Source organism: Equus asinus, chromosome 21 (assembly GCF_041296235.1).
Source record: "Equus asinus isolate D_3611 breed Donkey chromosome 21, EquAss-T2T_v2, whole genome shotgun sequence".
Lineage (NCBI taxonomy): Eukaryota > Metazoa > Chordata > Mammalia > Perissodactyla > Equidae > Equus > Equus asinus.
Genome location: NC_091810.1, coordinates 80243291 through 80260754, shown reverse-complemented (window position 1 = coordinate 80260754; position 17464 = coordinate 80243291). Strand labels below are relative to the sequence as shown.

The following is a 17464-nucleotide window of genomic DNA, read 5'->3' as shown; positions in this document are numbered from 1 at the left end:
TACCATTGATATGGTTTCAGATTCCACATTGTAGCTAACTTTAAAGAAATTAGCACTTGTTGATTTTTGGTATAGTAACAAAGAAGAATTTCCGCAATTATCTGAAAAAGCATTTAAGATACTCCTCTGTTTTCCAATTATATATCTTAGTGAGGCAAGATTTTCTTATATACTTCAACCAAAATGACAAATTGCAACAGATTAAAGACAAAAGCAGAGATGAGAACCCAGCTGCCTTTTATTAGGTCACACATTAAAGAGATTAGCAAAATTATAAAACAATGCTACTCTTATTTTTTGTTCTGGAAAATATAGTTGTCTTTTCAGCTATACATTATTTATGTTTACATGTAATGTGTTCATCATGTTATTTTTGAATGAATGAATATTTTTACAATTTCCTAGTTTTAATTTCTAGTACAATAAAGATTGGCAGCTATAACTCACATAATCAAAAGCCCTTCGGGTCCTCAATAACGTTCAGAGTGTTACAGAATCCTGAGACCGAAGTGTGAGAAGCGTTACGGCAGAATTGAAGCTCTGTGCCGGCAGAGGGGACGTCTGTCTTGATCACGGCTGTATTTTACGTGGGAGATATTTGAAACACGGCTGGCAATATTTGTTGAAAAAGTGATTGACTGAATGACTGTCTGAATGAATGAATAACATTCAAAATGGGCCTTCCATGGCATTCTAGACAGAGGAAACAGTCTGATAAAAAGACCAGAATCAAGAAAGTAAGGATTTTAGGAGAATAGTGAGAAATTAAGTCTGTAGAGCAGACTAGCACAGTGGATAAGAATTTAGACTTTGGACACAAACAATCCTGAGTTCAAATCCTGTTTCCAACCTTTACTAGCTAAGGTAAATCAACCATTCTGAACATCGGCTTATTAACTGTGTATACTAGTGCAAGTTACTACTTCTCTATGCCTCTATTTCTTTATCTGTAAAATGAAGCTACCTCAAACGTTTGTGTTGACAGTAGTAAAGTGCCTAGAGTTGCATTGCCCAACATGGCAGCCACTAACCACATGAGCACTTGGTAAGTGGCTAGTGCAACTGAGAAACTAAATTTTTAATTTTATTTAATTTTAATTGATTGAAAGTGAAGTTAAAAGTTTAAAATTGAATCAGTTTTGTCAATAGGGATAAGCATAGAAAAAAATGATTATTTGGTACTTGATTCAGGTATTGGAAATCTTTTAAGCATGTTTGGAACAACTTGGGTATGTGAATCTACTTTTTTCACTGTACTTTTTACAATATTTAAATATAGATCAAGTATTTCCAATAAAAATTTAGTGTCCAAATTGAGACGTGCTGTAGGTGTAAAATACACAATGGATTTCAAAGATTTAATACACACAAAAAAAGAATATGATATATATCATTAAAAAGTTTTTATATTGATTAAATGCTCATTGATAAAATACTTTATTAAAATCAATTTCACCTAGTTTTTACTTTTTTAGTGTGGCAATTAGAAAATTAAAATGACAAATATGGCTCATATTTCTATTGGACGGTGGTTTAGCACATTGTAACTGCTGTACAAAGTGTTAGTGACCCCTGTTTTATTATTATTTATACTATAGAGATAACATTTATCTTACAAAGTCATATAAGGACAAAATGAGAGATTATATTAAGCTCTTAGCACAGTGTGGGGCACATAATAAGGGCTCAGTAAATGGTACCTATCATCAGTAAGTAGAGAGGGCATCGTGTGTTCTGGGATGATAGAACTGCAAAGCTAGGTGGGGGCTGCATGTTGTATAAAGTTCTGAAAATCTAGCTGACATGTTGGAGCTTAATTCTCTATGCAACCGAGAGGCACTGAAGCGCATGATCCGAGGTGTGGCAGAAAGATAAGTCTGACAGCATGTATCCTCCAAGGGCGGGTGTGAGTTTTGGAAACAGTTCTAAGTCATTCAGAGCAAAGTCTGCTGAGTAGGTTGGGTGATCAAGCTGGGAAATGCTGTCTGGGGTCACAAACCAAGTCGCAGCTTGAGTGATGAGTCTGGTTTCATGGGAAGCTCATAATCCAGCTTTGTGGGCAATTCCGAAAGAGAAGTTTCACAGGCATTTTTGAAAAGTGACAGACGGCATCACTGGCTTAAGCAGATCTCCTTCCGCTGTGACTATTCCAAGATGTGTACATTTTTGTGTGTTTACACAATCAAGCAAATAAATGGTCTCATTAGATTTTCATTTCTTTGTATACTCCAGATAAAGGGCTGCTTTGTTACAGCTTTTATAAAAAAATTTCCTGATCTCCAACACCTGCTCAGTCCTGCAAGTTCCTCTTTTGTATAAATAAGCTCATCCCTCCCTAGGAAATACCCAGCTACTGAAATAAAATCCATATCCTTTCCTCAGTACGGCCCTAAATCCAGGCAAAAGAGGCCCTGTCCTAGGCCCCACACCTTTGAGGGTTCTGGGATGGCCCCTTTCTGTTGCACTCCTCTCCTTTGTTCTCTAAAGCTGCATAAAAAAAATCACTGCAAAACTTAGCGGGTTAAGATGGCAATGACCATTTATGTCTTTCATGGTTTCTGTGGGTTGTGAATCCGGCAGTAGTTTAGCCGAGTGGTTCTGGTTAGGGGTCCCTCGTGAGGTCATAGTCAGATGTTAGGTGTGACTACAGTCATCTGAAGGCTTCACTTGGTCTGGAGGACAGACTTCCAAGGTGGTTCACTCACAGAGCTGGTAAGTCGGTTTTGGCTGCTGTCAGAAGTCCTTAGGCCCTCTCCACGTGGGAAGCTTCCTCACAAGATGGTGGCTGGGTTCTGAGAGACTGAATAAACAAATGGTCAATGGCTAGACCATAAATGAAAATAGAACTCTGACCCGCAAATTACAACAACCAGCCCAGGAAGCCAACCGCAACCTCTGCATCAAAATGGCCCCCAAAAAGCCCAAAATGGCCAGGACCTGATCAATAACTGACAGCTTCTCTAATTTTTGCCCCGACTTCCAACTTAGGACCAACCAGAGAAAGCCAAATATGTTCCCCTAACCAATCACATAGGATGCCCCACTTCTGGTTTTCCACCCACAGCTTCCCCATGCCGCCCACTTCCAATCAGGGCACACCTGAAGCCTTCCATTTTCTCCACTTTATAGCTTTCTCACTCCTCTCCCTGTCTTTAGAGCTCTGCAAAACCCAAGTGATGGTGGCTGACTCCCTTACTACAGCAAGCTCTGGATTAAATAGCCTTTCCTTGTTCTCATCTGGGGGGCCTTCACTTATTTCTACAGTTTCAAAAGCAAAACTGTTGAGAGAAAGTATATATGTGTGTCTGTGTATGTGTCTCTGTGTGTGTATGAGAGAGAGAGAGGCAGAAGCTAAAAGCTATGTCCTTTTATGACTTAGCTTTGGAAGTCCATATTATCATTTTCACCATACTTGCTTGGTCCAGGCAGTCACAATCCCCTGCCGAGTGGAAACACAGACCCTACCTCTTGGTAGAAAGGTGTGTCAAACACATTGTAAGAAGAGCATGTGGGATGGGATAAATATGTGGATGTAGGTTTGGCCGTATTTGGAAACTACAACCTGCTACATATCCACAGGACAAGGAGTCTATGGGGGTCAGAGGACATGTTTGCACAGAGCCTGCTCCCCAACTTCTAGATCTGCACTGACTGAACAATCTGGTAGCTACTAGCCACATGTGGCTATTTAAATTAATTAAGATTAAATAAAATTTAAAATTCAGTTCCTTAGTCACACTAATTACACATATGGCTAGTGGCTACCATATTGGACAGTCCATTTCCATCATTGCTTTGGAAAGCACTGATCTAGGTCGAGTTCTAGGACCTTGAAAATCCCCATCCAAAAGGTCCCAAGCCCATTTCCCAGGCTACAGGCTTTTTCTCTGGGTTAATTTTTCCAAGAGTAGACCATGTTGCTGAGATGAGCCCCTCAAAGACTGATGGGTGGCCAAAATAGGACTTTGGGCAGGCTACATGGATAGAGCTTGGATGTCCAGGCTGAGATATCCACAAGCTTGTTGTTATAGACCAAATTGTGTCCCCTCCAAAAGCCTCTGTTGAAGCCCTAACCCCCACTGTGACTACATTTGGAGACAGGACCTTCAGGAGGTAGTAGAGATTAAGTAAGGTCAAAAGGGTGGGGCCTAAATCCAACAGGGCGGGTGTCCTTAGAAGAGGAGGAAAAGGCAGGAGAGCTCCCTCTCTACGTTCCACAGAGGATAGGCCACGTGAGGATGCAGCAAGAAGGCAGCCAACTGAAAGCCAGGAAACTTTCACCAAGAGTGCAATCAGCCAGCACCTTGATCGGGGACTTTTAACCTCCAGAACTGTGAGAAATAAATTTCTGTTATTTAAACCACCCAGCCTGTGGTATTTTGTTATGGCAGCATAAGAAGACTAATACACTTGTGTACAGGTCCCTCACAGAACAGGCTAGAACTAGGGACGGGAGAGGAGGGTAGATGGGCCATAGACTGGGGGACCGTTCTCCACTGCCATCTCATCCCAGCATGGAAATTCAAGAAATCCAAAAATTAGAAACTCAAATCTGGCCTTCCTGGCTGTTATGAAGGCATATATGTCAATGTAGAAGGATATAATTTTTATTTAACAGTTGCTTAGCTTGATTTATAACTTTTAAATATGTAGATGCATGGGATGTAGGCCTCAGTTCGTGCTCTTGCTTTGGACCCCACAAATGTTAGAGGTGCACAAGAGCTCACCCAGTTTCTTACTCTAGGAAGGAGGAATACATATGGGTATGCTATGTTGCACTACTATTAGTCTAGTGAAAACACTGAGTTCCAAAAAGAAGGGTGCTATACGTTAGGCCCAATGTAGAAGCACAAATTGGCTAGAGGAACTTGCTCGACCTCAGTGCGTAGTTCATAGACAGAGCATTTTGTAAGACCAGGAATCTAAGGTAGATATCAACCGCATGTAAGAACATTTTAAAGGGGCTGCTGAAGTTCCCTGGAAAGAACAGCCTGTATGGAATAAGGTTATTGTAGTCGTCACTGTTGGTGCCCACCCAGATCCCTTTTACTGGGCTGGAGCACCCATCTCTCAGCTGGTTTGAGTGTTGGCTCTTAATGGTTCAAAGCTTGCCCCCTTCTCTGAAGAATTACCCTCAGCTGACAGGAGCCAATTCACCCAGGAGGTTACCAGTGGACTGACTAAGGCCACTGCCCTCCCCTCAAGATGGGCCATCTGTGAGGTGTTATTTGTGGTCCACAGATCTTATGGATCAGGCCTAGGTTAGACTTTACCTGAGACCACATCTTTGCTTGGCTTCTTCCCCGCGCCCTGTCCTGATTCACTCCATCCTGTACAGGTTTCTCCTGAGAGCACTGTCAGTAAATTCTGGGCACCTGCATACCCATCTCAGGCTCTGCTTCTAGGAAAATTAACCTAAAACCATTGAATTTGATAAGGAGCAAGTTCTGAAAACTAATTTCTTTCACATCTGCCTCTGCAAACCCACTTTGCTGACTGCAAACTCTCATCTAATATAAAACTTCTCCTCCATTAGGTCTAAGGCAGGCTTGAAACCCTGCAGTGTGGAAGGAAAAGGGCATAGGGGCAGCTTCAACCTTATTTCCCCATGTTGTTTATCTATTCTTCCTATCCCCACCCACAATTCGGCTTTGGGCTTCCCTAGGGAGTGAGATGAAGGTAGGAAAGCAGCACAAATGGTGTTTCTTGACTGGTACAATTGTAATCTGGCACTGACGCCCCCTGGAGGGCTGGATGTCCAAATGCTAACTCTTTTTTTCCCCTGGAACATCTTTCAAGTTTGCTAGAGATACTCTCTTCCTCCTTCCAACACATACACACACACAAGGGCGTCAACTGCAATTCCCTGGTGTGATGATGCTCCTTCCTGCTGGCCATTTATGACTCCCCCTGCCACCCTCAGCCTCTGCGTGTAGCAGTATCCTTCCAGCCTCTTTCCACCCAGATCGCTTCACCCCAGAAAGGCTGTTCTTTTGCTCTCTTGGGAAGTGTCCTTTTCAAGACAGCTCATGGCAGGATCCCTTCCAAGGGATCTATATCTTTGCAAGCTCCCTCCCCCCAAAAAGTGACTTCCTTTCTTCCCTATGCTGCTCTCTTTTTCTGCTCTGCTCTCGTTAGCTACAGCCTCTCACCTATAGACTTTTCCAGGTGTGTGTCAGGGACCCTCCCTCACATTTCTAAAATCTGAGAGAGCAGGCCAAGCTGTCGGGGTAGGTTCCTTGACGCATTTTTCTCACTTGACTGAAAGTCATAGAGAAGTACCTCCATTCCCTGGAAAGCAGAAACTCCACAGTTCAACAACTCTCTCTGAAGAAACACTCCCCTCCGTGTAATCTTCAACCTCCTGACTCTGGCCACCCCTTCTGCAACATAGATGGTCTGGTTGGTTTAGTGATTCACATTGGAAGGTGGGAGTACATGATCCCTACTGTTTTCAGCACTGAGGTGTCAGCAAAACAAACCTCTGAGATTTTTAACATCCCATTATATATGATAATAGCAAAGTTTATGTCATGCCCACTGTGTGTCAATGACTATTCCAAATCCTTTTCCTGCATTAAATCACCTAATGCTACAATGTTCCATAGGTAGGTACAATTTTTATCTACATTTTACAGATGTGGAAACCGAGGCAGAGAGGGGTCAAGATGCCCAGGGAGTAAGTGTTGAGCCCTCGGTTGGAACAGACCCAGTCAAGGTCTGGGCCCCAACATACATATTCTAAGTCACCTAAAGAGACTGCCTCCATTCAGAATTCAGCTTGAATTCCTCACACTCTACTCTGAGTGTGTTAGTCACACCAAGGGTGATTTTTCTTTCAAGTGACCCCTGGAACAGCCAACCCTCATCCACTGAAATGTTCCTTGAAACATTCTACTATTTTTCCACCTGGTATATCTTTAAATAAAAATACTTGTCAGCAGCTGGCACCTGAAGAAAGTCACTACCAATTTTCCATAAGTTTAAGAAAATATTTTGGGCTGTCCTGTGAAAAGTCTCTTTTTCCAGATCAGCAAGTTCTCCAGCTGACGAATGTTCCCAAACCCATATGGCTGCTGATGGTGAGAACCCAGATTCCTGACTACACAGAAAGTGGCCCTTCTGCCTCTGTGACTTTGGGTTGAAGAGTGAGCCATGCCCTTGGCCGGGGCAGCTGAGAGCCCTTCTACATCATGGGAAAGACACTTTCGGCACTCCCTCTTTGTTCAGTCACTTTTGTCCCTCGTCCCCTGACCTTGAGGACTTTTGTGGAGTTATTACAACGTGAGCCAACGTTGTAAATGCTGCAGAAGTTACCAACACTTCCAGACAAGGTGGTAGGCTTAACAGATGTGTAAACCAATCCGACCCCAAATTCTGCTCCAAATATACAGAAAGGTTGGAATATGAATATATATTTATATAAATATATATTTTATATACTACATATTTCATATTTATATGTAATATTTTATTTTTATTTATAAATATATTGTATATAGAGAGATAGATAGATATAGATATGTGTTGGACAGAAAGAAACAAAGACCACCAAACAGGGTCTGACACACAGCTGGATATGTTGCTTACCTGGAAGGGAGGACGACATCGCCTCATTCAGGTGTGAGGTCAGCAGGTCTCTCCAAGCAGAAAATGAAAGAACTTCATTATGTGAATAGAATGTGCACCAATAAGGCAAGATGCTGAGCTCAGTTCTCCGGTTGGCTCATGAGGCAGAGTGTAACTTCTTTCTTTTCCTGTTTCTGATATAGGGAAGTTGGTTTCAAACAGGTCCAAAATTGGTTGCCTAAGCTTCCTGTGGGCCTGGGGTCATTGAACAAATGACATGAATACTCAAAGCTTAACAAGGTTTCTCTTTAATACTCATGCAAACAAGAAAGGGAAATTCCCAGGAGCCGGAAAGAAGGAGAATTTAGATAGCGCAGTAGGTGGGAGTCAAAGCCATGAAGCCCTCAGGATGTGAGTCTTAGATACATTAAGGGCAGAGGTTTTTAAGCCTGGACAGAAAGGAGAGTCCAATGCAGTCAGCTAGAATGGGTCCCTGCACAAGGCCAGGAGTCAGAAAACCCTCCCCATCTGTGGTCTGGGATTGACAAGCTGCATCTGGAAGCAAGCTTCCCGCCCCAGCCCTGGGTAGAAACAGCACTAGTGAAAAATGGAACCTTAGGACTGAGCAAGTTTGTTCAGGCCCTACCTGGTGAACCCTTTGGGCCTGGCAGAACCAGCCCCATGGGTCTCCAAACCCAGGGCACACCAGGCATTCCCAAGGAAGATGAGCTCTCTGAAGTCGATCAAATTGCTACGTACTATGTTTAGTGGCTCTCATGAGGTGGGGCAGTAGGGAAGGAGGGCTTCAAATACGCAGTGTGAGAGGCCCTCTAGAACTCATATATTTTGTTTATTAATCACCACTGTGTGCCAGTCACTGTGTCAGGTTCTTTACCATTTGTTATCTTGAACCTTCCCAACAACCACATTCTACAGCAGATCCTTGACCTGGTCAGGCACTATTTTCAGAAAGCTAGACAAAATCCCACTCTTATCACGTGCCTAAAAATCTACCATCTAAGATTCATTCTTTGGCGTCTTAACTTTTCCACCTTCATGTGCATATACACCTCCCTACTAAATTACAAACCTTGGGCAGTATAGTACAGTGAAAAGAGCTCTAAAATGGCAGCCCTGTGACCCGAGTTGTGGTCTGGGCACCACTATCCTGATTTTAAGACTTTGGTCAAGCTGCATACTTAGAATGGTGTTTCAGCACATACTAGATGGTCAATAAATGATAGTGCATAATTTTCATTATTATTATGCATTCCTGACCAAGGGCTCAACATCCCCATGTATCATGGCCTTTACCAACATGTCATAAAAGCACGTGGAACCTGCTGCCTTGCATGGTGAGGTGGAGACACAGTCCTTTATCAGAAAGAGCCCAGCCTCACTCAAGGCAAATCTGGAACACACTTGGAGCACAGAAGTGTCACAAATGTTTTTATGGTTCCCCATTTTGTACCAAGCTCTGCTCATGTGAGTCTGTAGGCTCCTGTCCTGCTTTGCCTTCCTTCCCTGCTTCCTTTTCCACCACTGCTGGCCCAGGGTACCTACTTCAGTTTCCATGGTGACCACAGACAAGCTCCCTCTTGCCAATACACATGACTTCTCGCAGCCTAAATTTGATTCTACATCACACTTAAAGTTCTCATATCTCATCTCCATCGGAAGAAAGCATAAAGTAAGACAACGAAGGTCCAAGGACAGAGAAACTTGTCCTACCATGCAAATTCTACTATAAACCTATAATCATTTTAGAAAGCAACACTCTGTGCTAATTTCTATAATTTGGACACAATTCTGCTACACACAACGTTGATGGTATAAGAGGCCCCTGATAGATATAAACTTGATGTAAAATGAAGTGTTGGCAATGACACATCATAATTTCCCTTCTTAGAATTTAGGATGGGGCGCACTCAGCTTTGGTGGCCCAGGGTGTCACCGATTTGGATCTTGGGCATGGACATGGCACTGCTCATCAAGCCATGCTGAGGCGGCATCACACATGGCACAACCAAAGGAACTCACAACTAGAATATACAACTATGTACTCAGGGGCTTTGGGGAGAAGAAGGAAAAAAACAAGATTGGCAACAGATGTTAGCTCATGTGCCAATCTTTAAAGAAAAATGAATTTAGGATAGAGTGTGATTTGAAAGGCTGAGGCAGAATTATTCAAAAACTATTCCTTAAAATTACTTCAGAAGTCCTAGTAGATGCTAACACCTGCTTGACCTGGATTCTGATAATACTTTTCCTCTCGCTGAAAAGAACTGTTGGAAGGAAAAGCCAGTCCAAGGTGACCTGCTTTGCCTTCCCCTGTGCCTCTAACTATTCAAGATGCTGCTGGCCCTCTGAGCAAATGAAGGCGACCAGACCACCATCACTGACGGGGCTCAGCGGGCTCCCACCTCGCTGAAAACCATGGAATCAACTACCAGGTCATGAGGGCTTCCTCCAAGGCACTCCTCAAAAAACTTTAAAGCAAGCAGGGGAGAGAAGGCAAGGATAAAGTTGGGACCTGAGGAGGAGGGAAGAAATAAAATCACGATTAGGTGGCAGGCAGAAGAAGAGGCTGCCAGAAGAAAGGTTTTCAAAGATCTCCTTTAAAATGGGAGGTTGGCATGGGACACACACTGTGGCACACTTCAGGCACGTGACTTGCATGGGGTGATGGAAAGAGCACTGGGTGGAGTCCCAGCCCTGTCATTAATAGCTGGGGCACCTGGGGAGAGCCACTTAGTCTCGCTGAGCTCCCATTGCTTCATGTGGGCTGTGATTACTATGGCTCTTGCTAGCAATAAAACTATAGTTTTCTAACTTCCCTGCTCGCTTCTCCTTAGACATGGCTTAAAAAATGAATACCTAATGATATGCACGTTCACTTGAAATGAAGATGCCTGATAGTGCATATTACATGCACACATGTGCTTTAAACTCATTTATCCAATGATCACAAACACATATTCAGACAACTTTAAGAAAAGATTCAAATATTTCTACTTGAAATGGTGAAAGTTATCCATCTAGATGTTCCGTAGGCACCTCAAACTCAGCGTCTCCAAGAACATATCCCCCTTCCCTTTAAATCTCCTCTGCCTTCTGCAATGCCTATGTCAGCTGATGGCACCACTGTGCCCGCATCACCTGGGCTACAAAACAGAGCCTCTCTGTCTTTTTTCTTACCCCCATACTCACAGGTGACCAGGTCCGATGCTTCACCTCCCCGCTGTTTTCAGACACTTCTCTGAGAAGGAGTGAGGGGCACTCACGGCTCAGACTCTCATCTTTGCTTACCTGGACCACTGCCTGCCATCATCTTGCCTCCACCATCCACTAGCCATAGTCCATGCTGCTGCCACCGTAATCTTCTAAAGAAATCACTTCCACGTTCAAAACCATTCACCGGCTTTGTGCACACTCTCCCCTGGAGTTCTTTGCCCTCCCTGCCCTGTCATCCCCCTCCTGGCCCTTCATCAGGCTAACTTGTACTCATCCTTTTTAAGACTCAGAAAGCATTTCTTTCCTCCCAGGCTCTACCAGGTAGCCCCACTATTGCATTACCCTTTGCATATCTGTACTGCAGCACTTAGTGCCTGGAGTTGTAACAGTGCCTGCCCCCTTAACCAGGCTCTAGACTCCCTGAGAGCAGAGGTGTGTGCCAGCCCTGTCACCCAGCAGAACTCCTGGCCCATACTAGCTACTGAAAAACCTTAATTCACTCATGTTTTCTCTGGGCCAAGAAATGTCATTGATCTAAAGTAGAACACAGCCATGACCCAGCCACTTAAATCTGTTCAGTGAAGCCAAGCAGAGGTGGGCTAGGATGCAAACCCAGCACCCCAGACAGATGCCAGGGTCTTTGTTGGACACTGGTATCTGCATGTGGCTGACACTGAGTGAGTCAAGTTGATGTTAACAAACCGTGTTTGAGGCAGAGCCATTCTGACAGCTATTTCTGTTTCCAAGTGGACATTGCAAAGGGCAGATGCTACATTTAGATAATTATTTTATATAAAATGTAATCAATTTGCCTGTATGCTTTCTCTCCAGCAAATGATTCCACATAAAGCAAGGTTTAATGCTTTGGCCTGGCTAAGAGACTTTTTCTGGGATGGAGAAAGAAGTGCTCCAGAAATCTCGCCAGAAATTTCCAAATATCACTGAGTCTTCAAATATTGCTCCATGCTGATCAACTTTCATTGACTTCCACCTCCATAGTTCCACCTCAATTCCTTTGCAAATCACTCCTTCTTTAGACCTCATTTTCTCCGTTTGCAAAATAAGAGGGATGGATCAGATTATTTTTAAGATCTCTTTCCAACTCTTAAATTTGACTATTCCAAGATTCTTATTATTTCACTTTCCATTTGATCTCTTGTTTTAAGGCAACTGGTGGTACAAAAACTTAGCAGTAAAATAAATTAGGGGATTATTATTTGTATAAAACTGATTTGTGTAGGATTTGCCTTTAAATAACGAATTTACCTAGCTCATTTAAAATAGATTTTGGTTACAAATATTTAACTTGCATACTGCCTGTATTACACAAAGCAACACTTATCTGCAGGACTGGCCACATAATCTGTGGGAAACAGTACAAAATCAAAATGCTGTTTTTAGTAAGAATTAGTTTAAAATTAGTAAGAATTTCAAGATGGCAACAGCAGAGCATTAAACCAAGGCTGGGGCCCTTCTGAATGTGAAGCCCCGTGTGCCACAAGCCCTGTTCATTTCTACTGTTCTCCATATACCTCAGTTAAGCAACCAAAGTGTCGGTTAGCAATAAATATGCCTAAACATTTCCTCTAACCTTGATTCTCAAGTAAATTCAATAAAAAGGGATAAAGATGCACAGAAGGAAAGAGATCACTGGATTTGTGGCCACAGTATAAGTTCCTTCATGCCCACTCAATGAAAAGAGTCTGGGGCTGGAATCAGGCACTGGTGCCATGTCTGGCTTGACCATTGGCTTGTTAGTATGACTTTGGATGACTCCCTGGACTTCCTGACTATTCAGTCTTCCCCTCTGTAAAATGGGGGACTTCATTTTTGGCACCAGGAGTCTGTGAGTCTTTGCTTGCTGTCCGATCCAGGCCTTGTTTCCATGGCCATGTAATTATTTTTTAACTTTTTATTGAAGTATAACATATACACGGAAAAGATATATACTCATATCATATGTGTACAGCTCATTGAATTTTTGCAAACTGAATGCATCCATGTAGCCAGCTCCAGATCAAAAAATAGAACATGACCAGAATCTCAAAAAGCCCACCTTATGCTCCTTTGTGGTCACAGTCCCTACTCCCGCAAGGGTAACCATAATCCTGACTCTTAATACCATATATCAGGTTTGCCTGTTTTGAACTTAAAATTAATGGAATCATACAGTACATATACATCTGACTTCTTTAACTCAGTATTATGTTCTGAAATTCATCCATGTAGGTGTAGATCATTCATTCTCACTGATATAGAGTTATGTTGTATAAACATACCACAGTCGAATTACCATTCTATTGGTGATGGGCGCTTGGGTAGGTTTCATTTCTGGCTGGTCATGTAATTCTACAAATTTACTAAAAATTTTCACCATTCCTACTTCAACAATTTTTGTAAGACTGAAAATGTTTACTTTCTTTGATTTTATAAACAGTGAGGTTGAAATGCCCTTATACTGGGATTTCAAAAAGCCTCAGACTCTTTCTTTAATCCTGGAAGTGAACAATGAGAAGAGGAGAATTTTCTTGTTCCTCTTCTAGCTCAGCTTCTGCTTGACCTTTCAAAATCATAGGTGAGGCTTCCTAGCCTGCGGAAGAAGCAATTTTGTCATTATGCATTAGTATCTGAGCAAACTCTGTCAGATGATGACAGAAATGGCTTCGGGGTATATCAGGAGGAAAGCCCTCCTGGGCTCAGGAAGCCTGTGATAGAAGAGATCTGACCAGACCTGGGGGTGCTGAGTGATGGGAAGAGGTCACACCTGCCAGGAGCTGCAGGTGCTTGGAATCCTGGACGAGATACAAGAGATGGTGGTGGTAGGCAAGGCAGGGGGAAGTGCTCCAGGCAGGCAGGTGAAATGCAGTCTCAAGAGATATGAGAATAGACAAAAAGTTAGAGAAAATTTGGCAATCTAGGCAGGTAGCCTGTGGCTGGGCAGTTAGCAGAGAGTAACACACAGTTCCTCTCCAGAAGGAACTCAATAACAGAAGATATGAAAGCAGGCCATCCTTTCACCATCCTGCCAGATGACAGTCTCAGGGAGAACTGTGGGGCACTGCTGGCTGTGGGCATAACTCCAACCCTGAAAGAACTGGCAAGGGCAAGAAAAAACCAGACTAAGTGGACAAGTGACTGTAACCCACGCAAGGGCTCAGCTAGCCTCCTGGGACCTACCTGGGACCTTGCCACCAGAACCAGGACAGTAGTAGACTCAGCAGTAGACTAAACAGTGATGTCATTCACTAAATCAATAAACAATTATTGATCTCTAAGCCATATTCCAAGCACTGCACTAGTTGATGGTGCTGGACAAAACATACTTGGTAACTACATCAGTTAGGATGCTTTTGGCTGCAAGTAACAGAATACCCAACTAAAAATGTCTTAAACAATAGAGGCTAATTAGTACTTTCACATATAGTCTGGAAGCAGCCTGTCCTAAGGTTGCCTTAGTCACTCACCAATGTCAGGACTCTGGTTAAGCATCTCTTCAGTTTCCTTCATGGTTGCAAGGAGGCTGCAGTAGCCCCACAAATCACACTTTCACATAATATTGTTCAAAGTAGGAAGGAATAAAATAACTTCTTGTATGTCTATTTTCTTTTTTTTTTTTTTTTAGTCTGAGAGAAAAAATCTTTTTCCAAAAGCTTCCCACCTGAATCCCTCTTCTATCACTTTGGCCAGAACTGGGTCACATGACCACAACTAAGCCAATCACTGAGAAGGGGAATGGGATGGCCACAATTGCCTTGATCAATCCTGATGCAAACCCTGGGGCTTGATATACTGTGCCCTAAGACCCAAGTAAACTCAGGGCCATGCCAGTGAGGAAGACGAGGGGAATGGCTGCAGGGTAGACACTCAAAAATAGTGCCACCCATGCCCAAACTCCTGAAGAAAGGCTCCTTTCACTGCCTTGGGGTCAGGATGGGTCCGAGAATTTGAAGATCTCTTTAACACTACAAAATCTTAGTACCCTCTCTGGGCAGGCATGTGTGGGGCTTCAGCCATCAACCCACTCAGCTCTTCAAGCTCTACCCAAACAGCTTTCTCATAAGGACCAGCCCATGTTTAATACAGCCTCTCTTTCTAATGGTGTCACCCGGGGTAGGGGGGGTGCTATAGGAACAGCTGTTGCTTTCTGTGCCCTCAGAAGTTTAGCATGTCCTAATTTTAGGTCCTACCACTCAAGAGTTTTATTTTGCCTCTCTTTGAATCTATTTACATTTTTGGCTGATACAACCTCCCAGGATAGTGAGTTCCATATGCTTCTTACATGCCAGGTAAGGCAACGCTATTTTCAACACATCTTATTACTACCTCCTTTAAGCTTCTAAAGGTCACCTCATCTATTCTCTAGTGTTTCATCTGTTAGAGGCTAGCCTATAAAACTCTCACAGATTGTTTGTTTTTTAGAGATATCCATGAAGAGGAAGCAGCCAGAATAACAATTGACATTTATCAAGCAATTACTATGTGCTGGGCACTATTCTAAGTGCATTTATATGTATTAATTAATTTAATCCTTAGGAAACCCTGTGAGGGAGGAATCTTTATCTGCATTTATTTTGCAGAAGAGGCACAGAGATATTAATTAACTTGCCCCAAATCACAGAGCTAATAAGTAGAGAAACAGAGGTTCAAACTCAGGTCATCTGAAGCCAGAGCTCACATATTCAACCACTCACTGTGCCACTTTCAAAAGGGACAAGGTATTCTCCTCCTCACCAGGTTCCTGGGACTTGTTCACTTTATGACTTGTAGGCACTTCAGAGGACTTGCTGGGATGAAACAAAACCACATATTTAATGGATAAAGCCAAGCCAAGCCAGGAATTACACATTGATTCCTTTCCCCTTTGTCAGCTGCTGGTCTGTCCTCTCAGACTGCGGGTGTGCCTGTCACATTACTCAGTGAAAAACGTACACTCAGATTCTCATGGGCAGATTGTCTCTAGATCATAAAGAGGTCATCTGGGCAAAGTGGCACTTGAGAACAGCTGTAGAAACCGCATTCCCCTTCTGAGGTGGTTTTCAAAATAGCTTTCCTACAAGTCCAGGGCATGCAGAACTGTCTCTCCAACACCTTTGAAACATTTAATCACACATTCACTGAACTGCACCACCTTTTAATTGTCTTGGGTGTACGTCTTGTTGCCCCAGCAGAATTATAAGTTCTTTGAGAATTGCGACTGTGTCTTATTCATGGGTCTAACAGTGCCTTCCCCTGGAAGACTCTTCCCCCGGTGAAAGATTCTGCCTTGTGTGTGAGACTCATTTCTCCAACAAGACTGACAGTTCTTTGAGAGCTTCTATGTCATTTTCTTTGGCATATCATCCAGTGATGGAGGGGAACCCTACTTTTGGTTCAGTGGAACTGCATCTCCAAGAGGGCAGGCCAAACCCCAATGGTTTTTTTACCCCCTCTGTCTGTCCTTCCAACACAGTGGTATAATCAGAGAGGCAGTTTCTAGCCAGAGGACTAAAGAGGAGTGCCCTAGGGAACCAGGGAGCATCTGAAAGAAGACAAAGAAGGAGGAGCTCAGAAAGCAATCCCAGACCAGCTTATGAACTCCTAACTCACCGTGACCTGGGTATTCTGGATCTGGTCTTTATTAGCATACCAAAGATTTTGAGAACTGAGTTAATAGAGGGGCTCTCACTTAAATCCAAAATTGATGACCACTAAGTGGCATACACACAGGACAGATCAAAATGATACTGTAAAGGCTTTGAAAACTAAAGTGATATTACAACCATGGCCCACAAAACGTGGATTGGAACTTGCAGTCTGAACCTAATGAAGTCAAGTATCTGCTAAAACAAATATCAATATGGCCCATAGGATTTAAACAAGAATAGAGTCTTATAATATTGAAAGTGTCCACCAAATAATTTAAAATTACTTAACTTACAAAGAACCTCAAAACCCACGACATATGGGGCTGGCCCCATGGCGTCATGGTTTAGTTCAGCCTGCTCTGTTTTGGTGGCTTGGGTTCAGTTCCTGGGCATGGACCTACACCACTCATCAGCGGCTGTGCTGTGACCCACAAATACAAAATAGAGGAAGACTGGCACAGATGTTGGCTCAGGAGGACTCTTCCTCAAGCAAAAAGAAGAGGATTGGCAACAGATGTTAGCTCAGGGTGAATCTTCCTAGAAAAACAAAAACTAAAACTTCAACACACATGGCAAAAGATAATCATTAGACACCAATGACAAGGTGACACAGATGTTGGAATTATCAGATAATTCTTACATCAGATTATAAAAAAATTTGAACAAGAAATTGTGAACAGTCCCAAAACAAAATAGAAACTATCAACAACAACAAAACAGAAATAAAAAACAGAACCAAATGGAAATTATAGAACCAAAAAAATACAATAAGAAAATAAAAACATCATATAGACTCAAAACCAAAATAAAAGTGACAGAGGAAAGAGTCAGTGGTCTTGAAGACATATCAGTAGGAATCATTCAATCTGTACAATAGAGATAAAATAGATCAAGAAACTTGAACAGAACCTTGGGAACCTGTGGGACAAAAAAAAAAAAAAAAAAAAAAAGGAAATGTCTAACAGTCATGTCATTAGAGTCCCAGAAGAAGAGAAAGAATATGGTCCTGAAAAAACATTTGAAGAAACAATGGCTGA

General features: G+C 42.7%; 1 long non-coding RNA gene across 2 annotated transcripts in view; it reads right to left on the bottom strand.

The window, feature by feature from the left end:
- Window positions 1–221: 221 nt before the first annotated feature.
- Window positions 222–17464, bottom strand: part of LOC123279489 (uncharacterized) — a 117690-nt gene continuing 100447 nt past the window's right edge. For both annotated transcript variants that reach the window (XR_011496523.1, XR_011496522.1), the window contains 2 exons: window positions 7591–7824; window positions 222–2800 (listed from right to left, as the gene is read on the bottom strand). This is a non-coding gene — a long non-coding RNA (uncharacterized lncRNA). The remainder of the gene's footprint in view (window positions 2801–7590; window positions 7825–17464) is intronic.